The sequence below is a fragment of the Kogia breviceps genome, chromosome 2 (genome assembly GCF_026419965.1).
Source record: "Kogia breviceps isolate mKogBre1 chromosome 2, mKogBre1 haplotype 1, whole genome shotgun sequence".
NCBI classification, from domain to species: domain Eukaryota; kingdom Metazoa; phylum Chordata; class Mammalia; order Artiodactyla; family Physeteridae; genus Kogia; species Kogia breviceps.
This window is the reverse complement of record NC_081311.1, coordinates 64,741,510-64,759,514: the sequence shown is the minus strand read 5'-3', so window position 1 is coordinate 64,759,514 and position 18,005 is coordinate 64,741,510. Positions and strand designations below refer to the sequence as shown.

Sequence of the window (18,005 nt, the reverse complement as noted above, 5' to 3'; positions counted from 1 at the left end):
TGAAATTCTTTCTAATTCATTGTCTCATAGGGCCACCTTAATGAAGATCATACAATATTGAAAACAAAACCAAACTTTTTACAACATATTTCCAAAATTGTTTCTATGACTACTTTGAGTTTTCTAAATTTGCAGAGCTATAAGAAGTAAGAACTGGATTTAGCTTCTTTAGGAAGTTCTCAACTGAGAAACAGTATCATATCAGGAGGATGTTCACATCCACAAGGATATTGACCAGTTGATTTGGAATTCTTGACCAAAGGATCATGAGTTGCTGTCCTATCATTTGTCAGTAATGATGATGACTATAATAATGATAGTAAAATAATAACAACTACCTCTCATTAAATATCAGGAACCATATTAAGAACCTGACATACATTGCCTCATAAATCCCTATAGAGAGACTCATGATTTTGGAAAAGGGAAAAGTCATTGTTTTTATGCCTATTTCAGAAGAATAAAACACATTAAATGCAAAATGGAGATAGGGTTGGAACCACGCTGTTCGGAAAGCAAGACAGTCACCACATCCTTATGTATTCCAGCAGACTGTATGACTTGGTTATTTATTTAATTTTTGGCTGCACCACACAGCATGCGGGATCTTAGTTCCCCAACCAGGGATTGAACCCATACCCCCTGCAGTGGAAGAGCAGAGTCTTAACCACTGGACTGCCAGGGAAGTCTCTCTGGTAGGGTTTTGATTAGGATTGTATCAAATTGTATCAAACCAATTTGGGAGAATCCTGACCATTGGACTGCCAGGGAATTCCCTGTCTTGGTTACTTTTCAGCCTTTGGAGGGTGACAGCAGTGATGAGCACGAGAGCTGGGCACTGAACACTAAATATGTTAGAGTACTTTCAGTTTCTTCAATCTGTTTGGAGTGCATAGTTTTGTCAAAATATAAATGAACATATCAAGGAATTCTCCATATGTATAACACTACCCAGATAGTGATATAAATCTTTCTAGCAACCCAGAAGCCTCCCTTTGGCCCCTCCCAGTTGGTAGCTCCATGCAAAGATAACCACTATATAACCACTTCATTACTATACAGGTCTTTTTCATGATTTCTATACAACTAGAGTCATATAGAATGTACTCTTTTGTGTCTGTCTCCTTTCCCTCAACATTTATAGAACATAGGTTTAATGGCTGGAGCTCCAACAGCCGACTAGAACCATGAATTGACTTGATAATAGAAGATATGTACTAGGATGGAGAGAAGAAAGACAGGAGCCCGAGTCCCTGATGATACCAATAGAAGCGCTGTACCAACCTTAGGCTTCTTAAACCTGGATTTCTATAACACGAGAGACTTTTTTTTCACTTCTTTAAAACCTATTTCTAGGCAGTCTTCTGTTACATTAAATAGAATCGAATCCCAAATAAGATACCTGCCTTCAGTTTGCTCAGTTTCCACAAAACATTCACCCACACAAGTCAGTCCCCACATGTAAGAGTTTTGGTGAAGATATATCTAAACAGTAGTCAGAGTGATCTTTATTTTTATTTTTATATTTTATTCACTCTTGAGAAAGTTAAGACGGTCAATCCAAAACATTTTAAAGTAGGAAATAATACAGAAGGGCTGTTTTTTCTATTGGGTTATTAGGCTTCTATTGATTTTTATAGAAGATCCTTTAGAAATTTGACTGTGGTAAGTTGCAAATATATTTTCTCTTTGTCTTGTCTTTTTGGCCGTGCTGCATAGCATGCAGAATCTTAGCTCCCACACCTGGGATTGAACCCACGCCCCTTGCAGTGGAAGGGTGGAGTCTTAACCACTGAACCACCAAGGAAGTCCTTGTTTGTCATATTTTTTAAGATACAGATTTTTTTAAATGAAATGAAATTTTAAAAAAAATTTTTGGCTGCGTTGGGTCTTCGCTGCTGCACACAGGCTTTCTCTAGTTGTGGTGAGCGGGAGCTACTCTTTGTTGCGGTGGGCAGGCTTCTCACTATGGTGGCTTCTCTTGTTGTGGAGCACTGGCTCTAGGTGCGTGGGCTTCAGTAATTGTGGCACCTCTGTCTCAGTAGTTGTGGCTCGCAGGCTCAGTAGTTGTGGCACATGGGCTTATTTACTTTGCAGCATGTGGGATCTTCCCAGACCAGGGCTTGAACCCATGTCCTCTGCATTGGCAGGCGGATTCTTAACCACTGTGCCACCAGGGGAGTCCCCAATGAGTTGAAATGTTAAGTTAAATTTTTAATGGAAAACTTTGCTTTTATGGCTTCAGTGTGTCTTAATTAGAAAAATCCTTACCACTTCTACCTTATAAATCTCGAATTTTCTTTTTATAATATTTTAATGAATTCATTTTTTCTACACTTAACTGTTTTATTCATCTTGTGTGTAGAATGTTAGTCACAACTTAAGTTTTTTCAACTGGCTACCCAGCTATCCAACACAACTTAATTGTCTTTCTTCTCCCTACTGATTTGTATTTGTTTATATTAGTAGATTTTCTGTTCTGTCACATCATGTTATGTATCAACATCAAATTACTCTAATTATTTGGGTTTAAAAATGTTTTAATATCTGATAGGGCTAATTCTTCAGAAATTTCCTAAAAATTCTTGCCTTGTTTTCTTTTCCGTATGAGTTTATGAGCGCCTTGTCTATTTGCAAGAAATACCTTGTCGATTTTGGGGGGTTTTTTGTTTAAGATTTATTTTATTATTTGTTTTATTTATTTTTGGCTGCGTCAGGTCTTAGTTGTGGCTCGCGGGATCTTGGTTGAGGCATGCGGAATCTTTCATTTGTTGTGGTGCGTGGGAGCGTGCGGGCTTAGTTGTGGCACGCAGGTTATCTCTCTCTAGTTGTGGCATGCAGACTCCAGGGCACGTGGGCTTAGTTTCCCTGCCATAAGGGATCTTAGTTCCCTGACCATGGATCGAACCCACGTCCCCTGCATTGTAAGGCAGATTCTTTACCACTGGACCACCAGGGAGGTCCCTCAATTTTGGTATTTTTATTGGAATCATATTACAGAGATAATTTGGAGAATTTACATTTTTGATGTTTAGTCTTCCTATCCTAAATGCATAAACAAATTTCCATTTGTTTATGCCTTCTTTTGTCCTTCAGGAGTTTCTAAAGTTTTGTTCCCATAGAGTTTACATGCTTCTTGTTTTCCAATTTATTTCTCTTATGTATTTCAGATGTACAATCATAATCTGTAATGACAAATTTATATTCCCCTTTCTAAATTTAAACTAGTAATTTCTTTTTTTCATTTAATACAGTTAGTCTAACATACTAACTCCAGGTTTATATTGCTTTAAATATGGTCTCATCTTTTTCCTCTCTTTAGTGGGAACCTTCCAGGGTTTTCTTCTTATGAATGGGTCATCGGGGAAGGCCTCACTGGGGAGAGAACTTTTAAGCTGAGGACTACTGAGTGACAAAAAGGAGCCGAGAATGCAAAGAATACCCCCAAGAATGCAAGGAAGAACATTCCTAGGTAGAGAAAACAGCAAGTACAAAGGTCAAGGAAGAGAGTACATTCTTTAATAATCTTAAGAGGAGTCTAGTGAAGTTGAGGAGGTAGAGACTGGAAATCAGAGAAGGTAAAAAGGTAGGCAGAAGCCAGAGCATGAATGGTTTTGTAGGCCACAGTGAATTTTAGTCCATGAACAACATGAAGCCTTTGAAGTATTTTAATTAGGGATGTGTTCTCTATCTGGTTTATGTTTTATAAAGACCATTCTAAGTAATTACTTGATAAGCTCAGTATTATTTCTCTGTTGCTGCTTTACAAATTACCCAAATTTGGTAGCTTTGAACAAAAAACATTTATTACCTAATCACTTTCGTGAGTCAGTAATCTGTGGGTAACTTAGGAGGGTGCTTCCAGAAGAGGTCTTTATCATCTCAAACTGGATTGGGGAGGAGGGTGCTGGAGGGTCCACTTCCCATGTCATTTGCAGGAGGCTTTAGTTCCTTGATAGCTGTTCACTAGAGGACTCACTTTCTTATCATAAGATTTCTTTAAGTGTTTTCTTATGTCATAGCAGCTTGTTTTCCCCCAAAGTGAGTCAATCAAAATATAATAAGGAGGAAGCCACAATGTCTTTTATGACATTAACCTTGGAAGTTGCTACATTATTGAGCCTTATTTAGTGTAGGAGGGGACTATGGAGGGGCATAAATACCAGGTGGTGATGATGATTGGGGGCATCTTGGAGACTGGCTATTACAAAATTCAATATCTCTTCTTTGCTAAAAATATAAATATGTTAAGGATACTACATTGACTTTGTAAAATATAGCTATCTTAGCCCTATCCGATACATTTAATATATAATACATCTAATCTAATCTATCTTCCTTAGCCCTATCATCTCTAAAGGCAAAAAACTTTAATTTGTGAATCTTTATTAACAAAGTAATGCTCTTAAGCAGCACATTGTTCGTATGGAATATATCAAAAAAAAATTGTAAAATATAAAGGTAGAGTTGACCTATGATTATAAATTGAACACTCATCAAGCAACTACCCAGGTGAAAAATACAATTTTTCTAGGTTCCCAGAAGCCCCAAGAACCCCTCCATCCTAACTTTTGTGGTAATAATTCTCCTGCTTCCCCCCCCGCCACCCTTATATATTTCTTAACGGTATGGTTACTGTTCTTTTGTGTTTTCCCCCACATACGACCTTGAATATTTGCTGAAATAAGTGGTAGGGATTGGTTCCCAATATTTGGCACTGATAGTTTACATAGGTTTGTTAATCTGTATCTGTTAGATATTTCTGAATATTTTACTTATTTGCCTTGAAGTAGCAAAGGGTGAAAATATGCTTATGGCAGCTGGCTTCCTCTTGAGTAAGTGACCCAAAAGAGCAAGGTGGCTGGGTTAAGTGGTAGAATTTTGGATGATTCTTCCCGCCGTTCAAACCTTCTCTAGCATAATAATAATTATACTGATAGAATTTTGATATATATCAATACTTCTATTTTTTTCTATGAAGACAAATATGAAATCTGCAGGTTAAAGATTTTGGCAGCAACTTTCTGTTAAAGTCCTATTAATGGCTTAAGTCTTCTTAAGGGTTGCTAGGTATGTAAAAGATATATAGCATTTTCCATGAAGCAGCTATAGCAAAATTATTTTCTTACTTTACCTTTTGCAATTTTTCTTTCAGAATCTGGCTCTTTTCACAAATTCAAAAACAATTCAGAGACAAGACTGAAATAAAGCATAGTTGCTAAGAACTTATGCACATTTTGATATCTACTAATGACAATGCAAAAGAATCTTTTTTAAAATTAATTAATCTATTTTTGGTTGCATTGGGTCTTCGTTACTGCACACGGGCTTTCTTTAGTTGCGTCAACCTTGGGCTACTCTTCATTGGGTGCGCGGGCTTCTCATTGTAAGTGGCTTCTCTTGTTGCGGAGCACGGGCTCTAGGCACGCAGCCTTCAGTAGTTGTGGCACACAGGCTTAGTTGCTCTGCGGCATGTGGGTTCTTCCCGGACCAGGGCTCAAACCCCTGTCCCCTGCATTGGCAGGCAGATTCTTAATCACTACGCGACCAGGGAAGCCCCATCTTTTTATGTTTGTTTGTTTACTTATTTATTTATGCGGGATCTTTAGTTGCAGCATGTGGGATCTAGTTCCTTGACCAGGGATTGAACCCAGGCCCGCAGCATTGCGAGCGTGGAGTATTAGCCACTGGACCCCCAGGGAAGTCTGGCAAAAGAATAATCTTGATAACCAAACCAAGAATTAATCCTGTGTATCTGTGAAAAATATAGGCCTCATAAATGATTATATGTGTTAGGAAAACTTTGCAACAAAGTTTACTTGTTGCAAAATTTCCAAGTTATGTTGCTTGTGCCTGGAGCAATGCCCAGCACATATTCAGGACTCAATAAATTTTTGTTGAGTAAATGAATATAGAGCTTAAATAAGACTGTTATTGAATATTTTCAATTGGAATTGATATCTTGAAATAGTTTTGCTCTGGTATACATTATTAGCTCTTTCCGGAGACATGGGCCCTTTTAAGTATTAGAACTAATAGTCTGCTAAAGTTGTCCAACCCAAATTTGAGCTCTTGAGGTTAAATAAAAGATAGAGTAAATGGTTAGGTTTCTCTATAGTCTACATTGTTTTTAGGACTTTATTATTTTGAATGACACTAGCATAATCAAGTCTTATATGGAGGGACTTCCCTGGTGGTGCAGTGGTTTAAGAATCTTCCTGCCAAGGCAGGGGACACGGGTTCGATCTCTGGTCCGGGAAGATCCCACATGCCGTGGAGCACCTAAGCCCGTGTGCCACAACTACTGAAGCCCGTGCACCTAGAGCCCATGCTCTGCAACAAGAGAAGCCACCACAATGAAAAGCCTGCGTGCAGCAATAAAGACGCAATGCATGGACTTCCCTGGTGGCTCAGTGGTTAAGAGTCTGCCTGCCAATGCAGGGGACATGGGTTCGAGCCCTGGTCTGGGAAGATCCCACATGCTGCAGAGCAACTAAGCCCGTGTGCCACAACAAAAGAAGCCACCACAATGAGAAGCCTGTGCAGAGCAACAAAGAGTAGCCCCTGCTTGCTGCAACTAGAGAAAGCCTGCACGCAGCAACAAACACCCAACACAGGCAGAAATAAATGAATAAAATAAATAAATAATAAAAATAAAGAAACAATGCAGCCAAAAATAAATTTATTTAAAAAAAGCTGAGGGCTTCCCTGGTGGCGCAGTGGTTGAGAATCCGCCTGCCGATGCAGGGGACACGGGTTCGTGCCTCGGTCCGGGAAGATCCCACATGCCGCAGAGCGAGCAGCTGGGCCCGTGAGCCGTGGACGCTGAGCCTGCGCGTCCGGAGCCTGTGCTCCCCAGCGGGAGAGGCCACAACAGTGAGAGGCCCGTGTACCACAAAAAAAAAAAAAAAAAAAGCTGAGCTCTCCATTTAAAAAAGAAAAATGTCTTATATGGATACTTAATGCAGGAATGAAGAAAAAGGAGAGAGAGGAAATGAAGGTAAATCATTTTAAACTAAGGAATCTTATAAACCTTCAACTGGTAGATTGTATTGCTCCAAACTTACTTTTCATCTTGCATAGTTTACATTTGTCCTGTATTTGATATTAAACGTTAATGTAAATCAAGCATCTTGTGATTTTATGTACATTTTCTCATCTCTGTGTGCAGACTTATATGTAGAAATAGTGGTTGAATTCTATCCTACTTTTTAAAAAATTTATTTATTTACTTTTGGCTGCGTTGGGTCTTCGTTGCTGTGCATGTGCTTTTCTTAGTTGCGGTGAGTGGGGGTTACTCTTTGTTGTGGTGCGTGGGCTTCTCATTGCAGTGGCTTCTCTTGTTGCGGAGCATGGGCTCTAGGCGCGCAGGCTTCAGTAGTTGTGGTGCATGGGCTTTGTTGCTCCGCAGCATGTGGGAACTTCCCGGACCAGGGATCAAACCTGTGTTGCCTGCGCTGGCAGGCGGATTCTTAACCGCTGTGCCACCAGGGCAGTCCCTCTATCTTACTTTTATCATGCTGCCCTTGCCTCCTTTCCTTGAAGGGAGGTGTTAGGGTTAGGTCACATACAGAAAGCCTAAAAACAAATTATAACTGAGTAGCACAACTTTCTAAGCCAGTTTCGCAATGTTTTGCCTTTGTTCTTAACACTGTTTTAATCTTGGAAATGTTTCTTTGCCAGGTGGTCATTCACACTCCTTAATTATTAGCCTTTGACAGACATTTGTGACTCTTCTCCGCCATCACTTTGGATCTGGTCAGGGAGTAGTTAGTTACCTTGTTATTCAGTAGATCTTGGTGGAAAGGGTGATGTAGTTTCTTGGATACAGGCTCTATTATTAACTCCCTATACTACCCCCTCCAACCCCACCCCAAATGAGCCTTTGAGGTGATGACTGAGTTTGGGAGAAGAACTCAAACAGCAAAGCTTCCCCAATGGTTCCAGTGCTGAGCAATTCACACCAGGCCCCCAGTTCATGGGTTCCCCTATGTAGGATTGTTTATTAGTCAATAGAGCAGGTGTGTCAATGAGTATGTACAAGTGAATGTTTTATTGCCTATTTGGGTGTGATGTGACCAGAGTTTTTGGGGTGAGGTGTATACCAAGCTGAAGTATCTAAAAGTTTTAAAACTATCTAACCTGGATTTATACATTTATATAATCTTCAAAGACTTCCCTTTTTTTATTCCTTTGTTCCAAGTTTCTGCCTAGTATCTGCCTTGGTGGTCTTCACCCTGTACCATGGTACTGCTTATTTCTGTGCCCCAATCAGGCACCTCTTTGTGTATTACCATGTCAACATAATAAAGGGGTAGTTGGTGTCCTGGGCTACTTGTTTGCTGTCTGCAAAATCTTGCTAATGTGAAAAAAACATTTTATACTTCAGTGATCAAAATTAAGCAAAAGCCAAGAGGTTGATGCTCTCAGTTGATGTTAAACTGACTTACATTTTTCACTGTTCTTGCTTTTCTTTTGTTATAAAACATTTTTCTTCACTTAATCCTACTGTCCACTAATGTACCATTAGAACTACTTTTATGTTAGCTTGCTTGCTTATAGAGTTCTCTTTTTTTTGGCTGTGTGCGGGCTTTCTCTAGTTGTGGTAAGCAGGCTTCTCATTGCAGTGGCTTCTCTTGTTGCGGAGCACAGGCTCTAGGCCCACGTGCTTCAGTAGCTGTGGCTCTCAGGCTCTAGAGTGCAGGCTTAGTTGTTGTGGCGCATGGGCTTAGTTGCTCCGCAGCATGTGGGATCTTCCCGGATCAGGGCTTGAACTCGTGTCCCCTGCATTGGCAGGCAGATTCTTAACCTCTGAGCCACCAGGGAAGTCCCATAGAGTTCATTTTTAAAGGAAACTTTTTATTGAACTATAATATACACAAAGAAAGTACACAACTCATGAGTGTGTGGCACATTGAAGTTTTACAAAGTCAGACCATCCAGATCAAGAAATAAATTATCCACCACCCCAGAACACCCCGCATGCACCTAATCATCACCACCACCCCCCCCAAAGGTTGAAGTTCATTAACTATAATATATAGACAGATTTAAATGGATGATATTGGTTTTATTGGGGGGGGGGGCCACCATCATTTGTGTTGAAAATTTAACCCTACTTTTCTCTCACATGGGTATGGATAAGCTCAAAAGTGATCTCTCTTTGGTAATATACCAACACTTGACATAAACGTTGCTCCTAGCTGTGATTCTAGCCATGTCCTTCTGTGGAACCCAGATTTTTATTGGAGCTGATGTAGGACCTTAGTCACTGCTGCATATTTAGAGCTAAGATTGTACTACAACAATTATTTTATTTGCTCTTTTTTTAAGTAACATAGTTCTGTAATGTTTATATAATTATTAAATTTAAATTTTAAACTAAAATTAAATTCAGTGTTAATCTGAAGTATCCAATCAAAAAATTAAAGTTCCATATTAAATTAAAATTAAATTTTAAAAGTCTATTATTTTCAAAATTTAAAACACATCTTAGTTTTACCCCGAGATGATAATTAGCAATTTTGGGTAGCCCCAAACTAAGAGCTAGGGTGTAAAAAATTGCAATTAAAAATTATGGACAACTGCTGAAGCATGTTAAGCAGAAGAGTGACAGTCAGTAAAACTTCTGGTAAAAACTTTTTATTCTACAACTTCCTAAATTTGAAGAAAGTTTGATTACATGAACATAGGATTGTTTTCGAGCACAGGCTACTCAGGAGTTTTTGATTCTCTTTGCATACTGAAATAGAATATATAGCTCAATTCTTCATGGGTTGTTTGAATGCAGTATTAGAAATTATTTAAAAAGGCTTCAAAGAAATTGCTTAATTTTTAAAAAGGCTGAAAAAGAATGGATTCTTCCCAAATTCTTCATTTATAATACTTAGTAAAGAATAAATCTTTTTCTTGTTGTTAAAAACATTTTTTTGTGTGTGTGGTATGCGGGCCTCTCACTGTTGTGGCCTCTCCCGTTGCGGGGCACAGGCTCCGGATACGCAGGCTCAGCGGCCATGGCTCACGGGCCCAGCCGCTCTGCGGCATGTGGGATCTTCCCGGACCGGGGCACGAACCTGTATCCCCTGCATCGGCAGGCGGATTCTCCACCACTGCGCCACCAGGGAAGCCCAAACATTTTTACTATAAAAAAATTAATCTACTGGTGAAATTTATTTTGTCATTGTTTACCTAGTAAGTAAAAAGTCAGTATCTCGGGACTTCCCTGGTGGCACAGTGGTTAAGAATCTGCCTGCCAATACAGGGGACACGGGTTCGAGCCCTGGTCCAGGAAGATCCCACATGCCGTGGAGCAACTAAGCCTGTGTACTGCAACTACTAAGCCCGTGCTCCACAACAAAAGAAGCCACCACAGCGAGAGGCCACGACAACGACAGGCCCGCACACCGCAACAGAGTAGTCCCTGCTCACTGCAACTAGAGAAAGCCCACAAGCAGCAACGAAAACCCAACGCAACCAAAAAATAAATAAAATAAACCCACTTCATTTTCCACATGTCCTTTTTTTTTTATTTCCCCCAAATATTTAGTTATTTGTTTATCTGCTTGCACCTGGTCTTAGTTGTGGCACACATGTGTGATCTAGTTCCCTGACCAGGGATTGAACCTGGGTCCCTTGCATTGGGAGCTTGGAGTCTTAACCACTGCACCACCAGGGAGGTCCCATGTACATTGTCATTTGTGTTGACATTGTTCATTGACCCATTAGGTTAAACCATTGCTGGGCTGGTACTACATTTTTTGCTATGGTTTTGTAGAAAAGTTTTAAATTTAGAAGGACATTTCCCTCTCAGTTGTTTAAAAAATCTTTTTCATGACTTAATGTTCATTTAATCTTTCATATGAATTTTAGAAACAAGCTAAATATATCTTAGAATGGGGAGTAGATTAGTGGCTAGAATTAAAATCTTTTAATGTCTAACCTTCCATCTAGGAACAGCTTAATTAAGATTTATTTACATGCATTTCCCTTAAGATAATCCTTACAGCTGTGTTTAATTTAAGATGTAAACCAAACTTCTATTTGGTTATTGCTGTTATATATTAAAGCTGTTGAGTCCTCAACAGTTATAAGGAGCCACCTGTTTTACTCTCTTTAAAAATCCAGTAGAGGGCTTCCCTGGTGGCGCAGTGGTTGAGAGTCCGCCTGACGATGCAGGGGACGCGGGTTCGTGCCCTGGTCCGCTAAGATCCCACATGCCCGCGTAACTCAAAAACAAAAACAAACAAACAACAAAAATCCAGTAGAGTTTTCTTTGATTCTCTTGAATTTTCTAGAAAGAATTTTCTATAAAAATAATTGTCAGGCTTCCCTGGTGGCGCAGTGGTTGGGAGTCCACCTGCCGGTGCAGGGGACATGGGTTTGTGCCCTGGTCCGAAAGGATCCCGCATGCCGCGGAGCGGCTGGGCCCGTGAGCCATGGCCACTGAGCCTATGCATCCGGAGCCTGTGCTCCGCAACGGGAGAGGCCACAACAGTGAGAGGCCTGTGTACCACAAAATAAATAAATAAATAAAATAATAATAATAATAGTCTTCCAATTATAATACCACTTTTTTTTTTTTATCACATTGTCTATTTGATCTAAATTCTCACCTTTAATCCTAGTTTTCAGAAGTAATAGTTTGATTAGCCTTTGTATGTTCAAATATCTGCAGGTACCAGCAAATGTAGTAGTAATTCTGATCCAACAAACAAAATGCTGTGTTTCCAAAATAACAAAGTCTATATACCAGTAAAGGAAATTAGTGATTATAGTGGAAGATAATTAAATGTCAGTATACCATTCATTGACATTATGAATATTTTTTTGTTTTGTACAAAACAGGAATGTATATATCTAATGTTCTCTGGATTTTGGAGGCAGGGGAATTAAAAAGCTACTTTTTCTGTTACCTATATAAATATACTATGGCTAGAAGCTGAGTTTGCCTGCTATAGTGGAAACTGCTCTTGGTCTTTGAGACCCTTCTTTCTATGCCCTAAGAATATAAAAATATTGTTGCCTACAGTTACCTCCTTATAAATTGCAAGAGTAACTTTGCTTCTTCTCTCTCCACCAGTTTTTATATCCTTAGTAAAACATGACTCTAAACCCACTAGACCACCAGAGTTTATTTAGAATATCCCAGGTTATCACTCTTGATCCTGGTCTGTCGTGCCTTAATATCTCCCTGTGGGAGATTTAAATAGGTTGTCCCATCCAGACCAGGGTAACAGAAATAGTTTACAATGTAGTTTTCAGAGCTATACATAAAGAGGCTGTTGAGGCAAAACAATTTATAACTCAGGACAAGGGGACTCCATCATAGAAATGCTAAGAAATCTTTTCCTAATGATCATCAGACTGATCTATCTTTTGTCTCCACGTCTCTGAAAGTACTATCGCAATGATCACTAATACCTTAACTGCGAAAGAAAGTCTAGATCCTCAAAACCTTTCTTTAGCTGTTCAAACGGTTGATTACACTCCTTCTCTGTAACATAGCTTTTCCCAAAAGATCACTCCTCAGTAACTCAAGTCAGCAGCCTGTCTGTAATATGCCTTCTTAGGTGAAGAGGACATGGCCATACCTCTTGTCATCCTTGTGCTAGTTACTACTCCCCTATCACTTGCCCCTTGAAAATGGCATGTAGAGGGAACAAAGAGGGAGGAACCAACTTTTGGAGACGAGGTTCCAGGAAGGATTTTGGGAGGTGTTGGCCTTTGAGCTACATCTTGAAAACAGAACAAGCATTATCTTTATGTCAGAGATCCCAGAAATAGAACCAATTATGTATAATAATTTAAGAAAGGAAGTCTTACAATCACAGAAGCCGTCTGGTATGGATACAATTGGCGGAATTCTTCCTTAAATAACACCCTTGCCTTGTAGGCTGGTTTTCCAAGAATATTAGAATTGCCTTTGTACTATCTTTTTCCTGGTGGCAAACTCTTTTTCAGTATTTTAAGAAGGGTCTCCTCCATGAATCCTTTCCACTCTCTCCAAACAGAAAAGAGTATGACCCTACTTTGCACCCTTATTCATACAAACCTCTCACAAGTGTCTTATATTCTCCCCTAACAATATCACAATAGAAAAATGCATTGCTGATATTTTCTCCATTAATGGAAATGACCCTTTACATTCAATTTTGGGTTTCACTTATGGTATTATTTGATCAGCTTCCCAGGTAATTATAATTTGCAGCATATCATGTTTAGGCAGAATAACATCTTGCTAACCTGACAGTATTTTGGACCTGGCTACTAATTGCTTTATCTAAATTCATACACTTAATTTATATCACCAATTTATTTCTGACATCTAAAACAATACACATTGAATATTCATTGCCGCACAGATTGAGTATAACTGAAATGAGAGATATTCCCCCATTGTTCATTCCTCAGGTTATACAAAGATTTACTTGTTGCTCTTACATTGTTTCTGACAGTGGTCTGTTTTTATTTTTTTACTTTATTTATTTATTTTCAAAATATTTATTTATTTATTTTGGCTGTGCCGGGTCTTAGTTGTGGCACAAGGGATCTTTAGTTGCAGCATGCAGAATCCTTAGTTGTGGCATGTGGACTCTTAGTTGCAGCACGCATGTGGGATCTAGTTCCCCAACCAGGGATCAAACTCAGGGCCCCTGTAGTGAGAGCACAGAGTCTTATGCCCTGGGCCTCCAGGGAAGTCCATTATTTTTAAAATTATTTTATTTTTCAGCTCTTGGACCGTGTATCTTTTTTTTTTTTAATCTATTTTATTAAAGTATAGCTGATGTGTAATGTTGTGTTAGTTTTGGGTATACAGCAAAGTGATTCAGTTATACATACATATATACATATATATATTTTCAGATTCTATTCCATTATGGTTTATTACAAGATATTGAATATAGTTCCCTGTGCTATATAGTAGGACCTTGTTTATCCATTCTATATACAATAGTTTGCATCTTTTGTTTCTCCTAATCCCAAACTCCCAATCCATCCCTCCACCCTCTTTCCCCATTGGCAACCACAAATCTGTTCTCTATGTATTTGAGTTTATGTCTATTTAAGTCTGTGAGTCTGTTTCTGTTTTGTAAATAAGTTCATTTGTGTCATGTTTTAGATTCCACATATAAGTGATAGCATATGATATTTGTCTTTCTCTTTCTGACTTACTTCACATGGTATCGTAATCTTTAGGTCTATCCATGTTGCTGCAAATGGCTTTTTTTTTTTTTTTTTTTTGGAGGTATGTGGGCCGGGCCTCTCACTGTTGTGGCCTCTCCCGTTGCAGAGCGCAGGCTCAGCGGCTATGGCTCACGGGCCCAACCGCTCTGCGGCATGTGGGATCTTCCCAGACCGGGGCACGAACCCGTGTCCCCTGCATCGGCAGGCGGACTCTCAACCACTGTGCCACCAGGGAAGCCCCTATTTCATTCTTTTTAATGGCTGAGTAGTATTCCATTGTGTGTGTGTGTGTGTGTGTGTGTGTGTGTGTGTGTGTGTGTGTGTGTGTATCTCACATCCTTTTTATCCATTCATCTGTCAATGGATATTTAAGTTGTTTCCATGTCTTGGCTATTGTAAATAGTGCTGCTATGAACAGAGGGGTGCATGTATCTCTTTGAATTATAGTTTTGTCTGCATATATGCCCAGGAGTGGGATTGCTAGATCATATGGCAACTCTATTAGTTTTCTGAGGAAGTTCCTTACTGTTTTTCATAGTGACTGCACCAATTTACATTCCCACCAAGAGTGTAGGAGGGTTCTTTTTTTCTACACCGTCTCCATCATTTATTATTTTGTAGACTTTTTAATGATGGCTGTTCTGACTGGTGTGAAGTGGTACCTCATTGTAGTTTTGATTTGCATTTCTCTAATAATTTGCGAAGTTGAGCATCTTTTCATGTGCCCGTTAGCCATCTGTATTCCATTTTGGAGAAATGTCTTTAGCTCTTCTGTGCATTTTGTGATTGGCATGTTTGGGTTTTGTTGTTGTTGTTGTTGAGCCGTATGAGCTGTTTGTATATTTTGGAGATTAATCCCTTGTTGGTCACATCATTTGCAAATATCTTCCATTTCGTGTATTGTCTTTTCATCTTATTTATGGTTTCCTTTGCTGTGCAAAAGCTTATAAGTTTGATTAGGCTCTTCAGAAACTTACTGTTCATTATCAGCTACTTTTCAAAATTGAGAGCATAAGGTCTTCATTTCCTTCTCCAAATTAGTTTGCAGTAGTATTTTTTCCTTGATAGTTGCTTTTGATTGTTCATTTCTCTAGAAATTATAGGAGGATTTGATTAGACACAACTTTAATAGCTACCCAGAACTCTTTTGCTCACATAATTTTGAGGATAATTTAGAGAAAATAGAAAATGCAGGATTTAAACTCAGGAGAGAAATAGTGATAGCAATACAATGGATTTTAAATACAAATTTTAATTAGAAAAGTTGTATCTAATACATTAATTAATGAGAATGGCTTTTTCTGTGGAAATCCTACTTCAGTTTTCTCTGTGATACAAAGTATTGAAATGTAGTTGTCACAGGGATAAATACTAAGTATGAGAATAAATTCTCAGAGCATACCAATCTCCAATCACTGGTCATTTTGATTTCAGCTGCTGTTTACATTCTCAGCATCATCTCTAAATGTATGAGTGTCCTATCTTAAGTTAACAGTAAAATATGTTAGAGTAGCCAGAACAATCTTGAGAAAGAAGAGCAAAGTTGGAAGACTCACAGTTCCATATGGCCAGGCAATTCCTCTCCTATGTATATACCCAAGAGAAATGAAAATGTGTCTATGTAAAAACTGGTTACATGAATGTTGATAGCAGCATCAATCATAATAGCAAAAGTTGAAACAATCCAAATGGCAACCAATGAATGGATAAACATAAAGTTGAATATCCATGCAATGTAATATTATTTGGCAATAAAAAGGAATGAAGTACTGATAAATACTATAAACATGAATGAACATTATGCTAAGTAAAAGAAGCCAGAAACAAAAGGTCACATGTTAGAGGATTCCATTTATATGAAATGTCCCAAATAAGCAAAACTTACAGAAATACAAAGTAGAGTAATGGTGGCCAAGAAAAGAGAGAAATTTGGCATGAGTGCTAATGGGGTTCTTTTCAGAGAATGAAAATGTTCTAAAATTATATATTGGTGGTAATGGTTGGCCAACTCCGAATGTACTAATAACCATTGAATTGCATACTTTGAAAGGATGAATTTCGTGATATTTAAATTACATTTCAATAAAGCTGATATCAAAAGACAAGTGGATGGTGGGACTTTCCTGTTGGCACAGTGGTTAAGACTCCGCACTCCCAATGCAGGGGGCCTGGGTTTGATCCCTGGTCGGAAACTAGATCCTACATGCGAGCTGAAACTAAGGAGCCCACCTGCCACAACTAAGAAGCTGGTGGGCCGCAACTAAGGAGCCCACCAGGCACTAAGACCTGATGCAACCAAATAAATAAATACATATTAAAAAAAAAAAAGACAAGTGAATGGTATTTACAAAAGCCATTTATTTAAAACATTCTTCATTCCAACATTATTCAATTTGGGTTATGATTTTAGCACAAGTCCTAAAAGAATGTGTGATGTTTCACAGATACAACAATTGCATAGCATGTAATATAAGAATTAATATTAAAAGTGACAGGACAGGGCTTCCCTGGTGGTGCAATGGTTGAGAGTCCACCTGCCGGTGCAGGGGATACGGGTTCGTGCCCCGGTCCGGGAGGATCCCACATGCCGCGGAGCGGCTGGGCCCGTGAGCTATGGCCGCTGAGCCTGCGCATCCGGAGCCTGTGCTCCGCAACGGCAGGGGCTACGGCAGTGAGAGGCCCGTGTACCACAAAAAAAAAAAAAAAAAAAAAATGATAGGACAGTAGTCATGATCATTACATTACTCAGATGTTTGGGTGCATCATTTACCATCTAAAGTGAATGTCGGGCTTCCCTGAGTGGCACAGTGGTTAAGAATATGCCTGCCACTGCAGGTCCTTGATCCAGGAAGATCCCACATGCTGTGGAGCAACTAAGCCCGTTCATGCACTCTAGAGCCCGTGAGCCTAGAGCCCATGCTCCGAAACAAAGAGAAGCCACTGCAATGAGAAGCCCACGCACCGCAACGAAGAGTAGCCCCAACTCACCGCAAGTAGAGAAAGTAAGCACTCAGCAATGAAGACCCAACACAGCCAAGAATAAAATAAAATAAATAAATTTATAAAGTGAGTCTGTCATGAGGCCAGCTTCAATAGCTCATCAATCAATACTTTGTTCCAGTTACAAAAAAATGTGGTTATCTCCAAAAGTTTTAAAATTTAGACTATTCGTATCACTTAAAATCTGTTTCTGAAATGAGAGTTTCCATCTTATTAATAGCATCACTTGTTTTTGAAATTTTCATAAAATGCAACCACATTGGGTTTTTGTGGGTTCGTTCAACAAATATTTGATGAGAGCCTCCCATAAGCTGAGTTCTGTGCTCAGGAGCCAAGTATGCAGTAATAAAGCAAAGAGACATAAAATAGTGGGTAATATTTATTAGATTTGAGGTCTGTGGTACTATAGAAAGGTTAATAAAATTGCTACAGTGTCCTGAGCCAGTAAATGACTCAGCAGTTTCTGTTTTTTGTTTTAAATTTAGGTTAAGGTACACTTTTAATTTTAGTGTGATATACATGCAGAAGACTTCAGAAATCCCTAAGGTCACAGAATTTTTCTAAAGTGTACACACTGGTGTAACCAGCAGTCAATATTACTTGTCCCTCAGAAGTACTCTTGCCCCCTCCCAGTCACTAGCTCCTCCCTAAAGAGTAACCACTCTTCTGCCTTCTAACATTATTGATTAATCTTGCCTGATTTGACCTTTATGTAAATGCAGTCTTGTAATATGTGTTCTTTTGCATGTCTTCTGTCATCTCCTTCACGGCATTATAATTGTGAGATTAAGCCATGTTGCTTGTAACTGTAGAACATTCTC

General features: G+C 39.1%; 1 protein-coding gene across 3 annotated transcripts in view; it reads left to right on the top strand.

The window, feature by feature from the left end:
• The window catches only part of TET1 (tet methylcytosine dioxygenase 1), a 138,834-nt gene that overhangs the window by 93,788 nt on the left and 27,041 nt on the right, over window positions 1-18,005 (top strand). The gene's annotated exons all lie outside the window — the stretch shown is intronic.